Source organism: Trichechus manatus, unplaced genomic scaffold (genome assembly GCF_000243295.1).
Source record: "Trichechus manatus latirostris isolate Lorelei unplaced genomic scaffold, TriManLat1.0 scaffold00019, whole genome shotgun sequence".
Taxonomy (NCBI): Eukaryota; Metazoa; Chordata; class Mammalia; order Sirenia; family Trichechidae; genus Trichechus; species Trichechus manatus.
In genome coordinates, this window is record NW_004443955.1 from 8,138,013 (window position 1) to 8,146,662 (window position 8,650).

An 8,650-nucleotide genomic window follows, 5' to 3' on the forward strand; every position below is an offset into this window, starting at 1 on the left:
TACCTCTTTTATGTTCACTTTTCATTAAAAAAAGAAGAAGAAATGAAAAGCTAGTTGAATCCTGGAGTGAATAAATCTCAAAAGAAACTATTTAGAATTTATTAAAGTTTTTAAAATACATCAGAGTCTTACTAACAGTTCTTCAGAGACAAGCTCATAAAATGTAAAATGCATGCTCACTGGGTTTAAATGATTTGTGCACACCTGGGTATGTGTGTGCCTGCCCTGAATAGGTACACACAGACAGACAGTGCCTGCTCCCTTCATAGTTACCCACTGCCAGTGAGTAGATTCCGACTCATAGCGACCCTGTAGGACAGAGTGGAATTGCCTTTATAGGGTTTTCAAGGCTGTCACGTCTTTCTCCCATGGAGCCACTGATGGGTTTCAGTTAGCAGTGGAGAGCTTAACCACTGCGCCACCATGGCTCCTCCTCCTTAGTTTGCTGGTCTTAACTCCTATAACCCCGCCCCACCTGCCTGCTCTCCTCCTCTTCAAGAAACAGCAGAAGAATTGTCCACAGTCACTCCACTTGTGGCTATTCTTCACATTCCATTCATTGTTTTACTTCAAAGTGGTAAACTTTAATTGGGAAACATTTCAAACAATCAGAAAAATATCAAACATGCTATAACCAACCCCATTGTTCCTGGACTCTCCTGCCTGCCTTTTGGGTTCAGCGTCCTTCTTCCTGAAGCAGATCTCAAAAATTTTGGTTGTGGGAATCCTTTACATTCTTACAATTTATTGAGGTCCCTATGGGTTATATCTATTGATATAAGGAGCCCTGGTGGCACAGTGGTTCGGTGCTTGGCTGCTAACTAAAAGGTCAGTGGTTCGAATCCACCAGCTGCTGCGCAAGAGAAAGATGCGACAGTCTGCTTCTGTAAAGATTTACAGCCTTGGAACCATGTGGGGCAGTTCTACTCTGTCCTGTAGGGTTGCTATGAGTTGGAATTGACTTGACAGCAATGGGTTTGGTTTTTTGATTTGATACTAACTGTATGAGAAAATAAAACTAAGAAATTTTAAAATATCTATTAATTTTAAAATTACAACTTTATGCTCAATACATGTAAATATAAATAAAAAACTTTTATGAAAAAAAGTTTCAAAAACAAAAAAATTGAGGGTGGCATTGTTTTGCATGATTATAAATCTCTTTAATGCCTGGCTTAATAAAGACAGCTGGATTCTCATATCTCCTTCTGCATTCAATCTGTTGGGATATATTGTTGCAGTTGATGTATGAGAGGAAAGTCCAGCCCCGCACAGATATGTAGATGGACAAGGGAGCAGCGTATCAGTTGCCTTCTTGGATAGTTGTGGATAGTCTTTGACACTACACCAGAGTTCAACACATGGCAGTTTCTTGAAATTCACTTGCCATATGGAATCTGAAACTGCATCAGTGAACTTTTCCTGCTCTGTTCTGGTAAAATCCTTCGACCTAACGTGCTCTTACTGTCTCATGATTTTGTAATATGGTGCACTGGTCATTTGGAAAATATTGATTCACTGAGTTATGCAGATCTTTCAGGTATCACCATATTTCATTGTATGTTGTCAAAATAATCACATTCACCAAGATCACCACCAGTGTCATCCGAGAAGTCTTTAAGTAGTAGGAGCAGTCAGGCTCACAGCGGGGAAAGCAAGTTTTCCAAAATTCTAATTTTCCTTCTAAAGCTCAAATTTTATCATTGACAGCAAAGTACTGTCAGAGTTTTCTTTGAAACGACAGGCTCAGTCCAGTCATTTTCAGGAAAATGTTTGCCAAATACCTATGCCTGAGTAGCTGTAGCTTATGTGTCAGTTATTCTTTCTAGTAAACATGGCGGCCCATAGAAATGCAGCTACTTCAGCAACTCAAACCTCATTCAAGTGGTTTGATAATTAGTGAATAATTCCTACTGCTTCATCAAGGACATTCTTAAGCAAAACCGTTTTCTGTTTGTTGGCTGTTTTGTTTGTAACGGTGAGTGTTCAGTGGAGAAGAATGCAGTGACTACTGGTACGCTTTGGTGCCGCTGCCCTGGCTGTGCAGAGGCCTCCCCACGTCATCCACCGTTGCTTCTGCACCGTCAGTGTCATAGAGTGAAAAGGCAGATTCCGTCGTGGCATCACTGCGAAGCTAGCTTTGACCTTGTGGAGCCCCTGAGTGTCCTGGGGAACCTCTGCTTTAGAAGTCTTGCAAGCCCCTTAGAATCCAGGCCCCTCGGTGATGGAGATCTTGCCTGTCCACACTCCCAACAGCGAGTGTCTGCATTAAGCTCTGTTTTTCCATTGACTCTGGTTTCTAGCAGCTGGGGAATTCCTGCCCCCTCCCCCATTTTCTTTTCCAGTCTTACTTTCTTCCTACTTGATTTCCAGAACACCACACATTTTGGTTTCTTCCCTGCTCGGTGGCCACTGCTTTTCTGGCTCTGGGTATTTCCTTCTCCACCTAACCTTTAGATGTTGGGGTTCTGGAAGGCTCCGTCCTGGTCCTCTTCTCTTTAAGCCAGGCCTAGTTTGGTGTTCTCGAGTCCTTTGGCTTTAAATACTAGTTTTTTGCAGGTTCCCAAAGTTACACCTCTACCTCACAGCTCTCTTCTGAGCTTCAGACCAGCAACCTGCATGTCTGCTCCACATCAGTGCCTCTCCAGCACATTGAAGCCAGGATGGCCCAGGAAGAGCCCCAGCTCTGCCTCTCAGCCTCACTTCTCCTCCCATTTCAGGAAATGGCACCTTCAACACCCAGATGCTCAGAGATTTTGGATTCATTTTTAACACCTTGCTCTCTCTTATAGCTAATCAATCATGAAGTCATGAGAATTTATTTCTAAAATTGCCTTGTTTCTGTCACCACTGCCCATACCAGGGCCCAGGCCACATGGCCTCTTGCCAGGACTATTGCCATCACATCCCACTGGCCTCCACTTGCAGCTTCTGCATACTGCCTCCACCTTGTCCACCAGCACATCAGGGCCTCCCTGTTTGCCACCCCAGGGTTCCCCCTGCCCCTCCTGTGAATCACAGAGTCTGCCTGACTGCATTTTGTGCCTCTTCCTCCCCACCCCTGCTCATTAGGGTCCAAGCACATTGACCTCTGTGTACTCTGGGAGCGGACTCAGTCCTTTAATACCTCTGGGCTTTTCCACTTGCTGGTTGTGCTTTTCCTCTAGGCATTCCTGTGAATGGTTCCCCCATGTCTTAGTTCATCAACAACAGTCCCCTCCTCAAGATGCCCTCCTGTTTTCCCATCTCCAGCCTCTTCCCCTTCTTTTTGGTACCACACTACCCTGGTTACCGCCTTCATGACCGCTAACCATTTGGTAATCACCAGTCCTACCGGTCCCTGTGTTCGGTGGTGTATTGTCTGACTGACCCTTGCATTGTGGGTCTTAGCCAGCAGGAGCTGCTGGCCTTGTTCACGCAGGATCATGGGCAACCAGCACAGCATGTCCAAGTGTACCCAGTGACCACGCACCATGTGTGAGTGTGTGCATAAGAGCTCCTATCTGTCAGTAAGAGAAAATCCAGCACCCTTAAGTGGCCAAAGGATGGATGGTTCACAAAAGAAAAATACAAGTGACCAGTGAGTTTTAAACAATTATTCAGCCTCACTAGTTTCTGGAAAACCACTTGGCAGTATGTATCAAGATCCTTGAAACCAATAAATCAAAAAACCAGTTGCCCATGTGTGTCACAGTAAAACTGCTGCATACTTTCAATGGCTGTGTTTTTTGGAAATAGATCACCAGACCTTTCTTCTGAAGTGCCTCTGGGTGGACCCAAACCACCACCAATCTTTTGGTTGGCGGTTAAACACATTAACCATTTGTACCACCTAGGGACTCCTTTAAAACTAATAATGTCCCATAATTCCACATTGAAGAATCTTTCCAAAGGAAAGGACTAGAGATATGATACACATTTATGTGTGAGTATGTTCATTGACCGTTACTTAAAATCAGTTGTCAACAGCTGGAGGCAGCATACGTGGCCCTCAGCAGGATAATGGTTTAGAATAATGGTTAAATAAATGAACAGTGAGTGAGATGAGTGGCCTAGTGGTGGAAGCATAGATCGTGCATCTGAGGAGGGAAACAGTGTTTTCGGTCCAGATAGGGGCAGGGCATTGGATACCGGGCCAAGGAGTCCACACTTATCCAGTAAACAAGGGAGAGGCTCTGGAGGCCCCTCAGCAAGAGTGGAATGCTCAGTCATGTGTTTCTAAAAAGAAGGCCACACTCTTGATGGTGTGAAGGATGGTTTGGCCAAAGGACTGAAGATGGGATTCAACATTCTAATTGGGGAAGATAAGATACACATGCCTGAAAGTTAAGTAGAACTGCCCCTGAAAAGTGTCAAGTGAGCAGGAAGAAGAATAAAGACTATCATAATTTAAGAGGAGGGAGATTGTGTGCTGCTGGCTGACCCAGGATTGATTTGGTGTACATGCTACCTTTGAAGACATACACATTGGTATAATCAGGCCTTAAAATAACTTTGTGTGAATGATACTATAAAACCATGGCTTTTAAGGGAGACAGCTGGCTGCCAAGTATGGTCTCACAGGGTCAGAAGGACCTTGGTGGGGGCCACATGTCAGGGTACTGTCTTCAGCCTTCATGTTCCCAGACTTTGAGATACCAGAGCTGATCTGATTCGGGGTGATCTAGTTACTATTGCTGCATAAAATTACACCAAAATTTAGTGAGTTAAAACAATTATTTTGTAACAATCATTGGTGAAGAGGTAGAGAAATTGGAACCCCTGTGCATTGCTGGTGGGAATGGAAAATGGCGTTTCCTTGAAATATGAAACACAGAATTATCACATGATCCAGCAAAGGGTCATAAAAAATAAGGGTCATAAAATTTAAGTAGAGGATCAACAAAAAACAGGAAGACCCTCAACAAGATAGATTGACACAGTGGCTGCAACAGTGGGCTCAAACATACCAATGATTGTGAGGATGGCACAGGACTGGGCAGTGTTTTGTTCTGTAGTACGTAGGGTTGCTATGAGTTGGAACTGACTCGATGGCGCCTAACAACAACAAATATGAAATATCTAGAATACGCAATGTATAGAGACCTAAGATTATTAGTGGTTACCGGGGACAGGGGGTGTCTTAGTCATCTGGTGCTTCTCTAACAGAGTTACCACAAGTGGATGGCTTTAACAAAGAAAAGTTTATTCTCTCATAGTCCAGTAGGTTACAAGCCCAAATTCAGGGCATCGGCTCCAGGAGAAGGCACTCTCTCTCTGTCGGCTCTGGAGGAAGGTCCTTGTGATGCATCAGTCTTCCCTTGGTCTGGGAGGATCTCAGCACAGGAACCTCTGGTCCAAAGGATGCGCTCTGCTCCTGGCACTGCTTTCTTGGTGGTGTGAGGTTCCTGTGTGTCTCTGCTTGCTTCTCTCTTTTATATCTCAAACGAGGTTGCATTAAGACACTATCTAATCTTGTCAACCTCATCTGTATAACCTCATTGCAGTGACAGAATTTACAACAGATAAGGAGATCACATATAACCTCATCATAGTGATAGAGTTGACAACACATAAGGAAATCACATCAGATTATGCAATTGTACAACACTGGGAATCATGACCCAGCCAAGCTGACAGATATTTTGGGAGGACACAACTCAATCCATGATGGGGAAATGGGGAGTTATTGCTGAAAAGATACTGAGTTTCTATTCGGGGTGATGAAAAACTTTTGGAAATGGATAGTGGTGATGGTAGCACAACATGGTGAATGTAATTAATGACATTGAGTTGTACAGTTGAAAATTGTTAAAATGGCAAACTTTTTGTTATACGTATTTTACCACAATATAATTTAAAAACAAAAAAACATTAAGCCCCTAGATTCATACAGGGCACAGCAGGCATGGCTTGTTTGTGCTTCATGATGTCTGGGGCCTCCACTGGAAGATTTGGAAACTAGGGCTAGAATAACGTGAATATTCTAGTGCCTGGGTTTGGAATGCTCAAAGACAAGGACTGCCAACAAGCACCTACACATGGTGTCTCTGTGTGGCTTGGCTTCCTCACAACATGGCAGCCTCAAGGTCATTGAAGTTCTTATGTGGAGTTTATCAAACAAGGCTGCATTACCTTCTATGAAACCTATATTCAGGAGTCACATAGCATCCTGTCTTCTGTATTCTCTTGGTCATAGCAGTCATAAGCCCACCCAGAATAGAGGGGAAGGGTTATAGACCCCAATCTCTCAGTGGGAGGAGCAGCAACATCATACTGTAGAAGAGAATATAGGATGGGAGACATTGTTGTGACCATCTTTGGAAAATATGGTTTGCCACAGGAGGTATGCTTAACTTGAACCAGTCAAACAAGAGTCTGATTGTAACCCTATTTTCTTTAAATTTGCCATGAGAAATATAACTGCCAAGTAGATCCAGAATATCTATGCCTACAGTCAGTGCATTCTGTGCCTTGTGGGAAGTTTCCAAAAGTTGCCAACGTTTTAGAGCATGAGAACACAAGGAATTGGGTGATGGTGGCCATCATTTTCAACCGAAAGGCCTGATGCAGGCCCATCTTTCTATAGAGACAGACTTGGCAAAGAAACTTGATGGAATACTCACATAGGTTCCATCCTTTTTCCTCCAGTATAGAAGGCAGTTTGAGCAACTGTTTTTTGCTGTTTGACCTTCTTATTAAAGAAGACCCCATTCAACAGATTCCCTTCTTTGAGCTCATCTGTTTCCCCAAAGGCTGCACTTCAGTGTCCTGACTTCCTTTATTTAGGAGGAGGCCTGCCAGAAACCCCTGCCTTAGTCCCTGAGTTGTCTCCCAGGCTCTCGTGGTCCGTGAGTCAGCAAACCTGGGCTCAGAGAGTCACAAGCTCATGGTGGTTCCCACTGCAGCCCACTAAGTACTGACAGGAGTGTATGCCCACAAGTGAGGCTTAATCTAAGTTTCATTTAGCTGTTTATTCAATAATTTAATTCAGGATGGCGTTGATTTTTCCCCTGATTTCCAAAAGACAAGTAACAAGCTCTTACATTGCTGAAGCCCTCTTTAAAAAAATGTGTGTGTATATGTTGTTGTGTGCCATCGAGTCAATTCTGACTCATAGTGACCCTATATGACACAATACAACTACCCCGTAGGGTTTCTAAGGCCATAATCTTTATGAGAGCACATGGCGAAGTCTTTTCTCCCACAGAGCTGATGGGTTCAAACCACCAACCTTTAGGTTAGCAGCCAAGCACTTAACCATGGTGCCACCAGGGATATAGATATATTGGCTTGAATATAAATTCTTATGTGCGTGTGATAAGCAGTGAAGGAAACACTGAGAAATCTCATGAGGTGAGCTGAAGCTATGCATGCCTGATTTATGTTTAAGTGGTTCCATAGACCAAGAGGAGCAGATAATGCAGACAGAGTCTTTTAATAACAATTGTGGTGACCAGTCTACTTCTGGATTTTCAGTGTGTAATCACAGCAGGCTCTCTCTTTCCTCTGTGAGGACCCTTGCTGGGCAGCAGAGCACATTCCAGCAAGTGTGCTCTTCTGTCCTGGGCCAGGTGGTTGAGACTGCTAGGGTGTACCTGGAATTCTTGCGATGGCCCTTGCAGGAAGCAGGTGGGGCATGCGAGTCCGAGTCACGGCAGGTGGGATCAATAGGGCCCTTGGAGAGCATGCATTACAAACTCTCACTTTACAGGTGACAGATCTAAATGTGTCTCTGCACTGCAGCCACCTCCGCCCCCTCCATTTCCCTCTCACCCACTCCCCCAAGTCTCCAGAGTGGCCCAGGAGAGGGCTCTTGGGGCCACAGATTCACAGTGACAACCTGGGTTGATATTCAGGAAGTTTTACCAGGAGCCCAAAAGTGTGCTGAAAAGGTGTAATCATGCATTCAGATTGTTTCCTGGGACTTCAGACCCAACCAAACGTCTGTTTTCAATACACAGACACTGGGGAAAGGAGCTGCTGTCTACCTCCTCCTGCTTCGTGACTGTGAAGTGACTTGTACAAAGGAGCAGTGTCTTTTTCCTTACATATCAGTCACTAATCATATCAAGTGATTGGCTTTGTTGCATCATTGAGAGGATTGCAGTGTAATAGGTTTGCCTTGTGAAGAGCAGCGGCTCTCGTGCCACCATCAGAATGTGGAGAATGTGCACGTGTTCCTTGGAGTGAAAAGTCTCAGTCAGGAAGTGTGCTTTTCCAAATGCATTAGTTCCAGCATGGCTGCTCCTGACTGGAGTTGCATTTTGGAGTTCTGGGTTAGACTTCTGGTTTGGGTGATGGTGCCACAAGATAAATGGAATTCCTGGACTCCAGCAGTGTGCTGGTCCTCTGGATTAAGTAGTGCATTTTGGGCGAGAAAGTATAACATGAAACGTTTAAAATGAATCTGAGCGAGAGTTACAAAGTGAAGATGGTATTTTTTAAAAATGACTCAAACTCTTCTGTGGAAATGAAATGTTTAAATGCATTAAAAATTCCTGAAATAACTGTTTATGCACCAAATAGATTTTGTTTGTTTTCCCAAGCACCCCTGTGACTCTCCCTTCACAGTGCTGAAACACTGAAATGTTTTTACTCCAAAAAGGTATGCCCACATTGATTTCATTTCATTGATCATGTTTAAATTACAAAACCCAGTGCAGAGGTT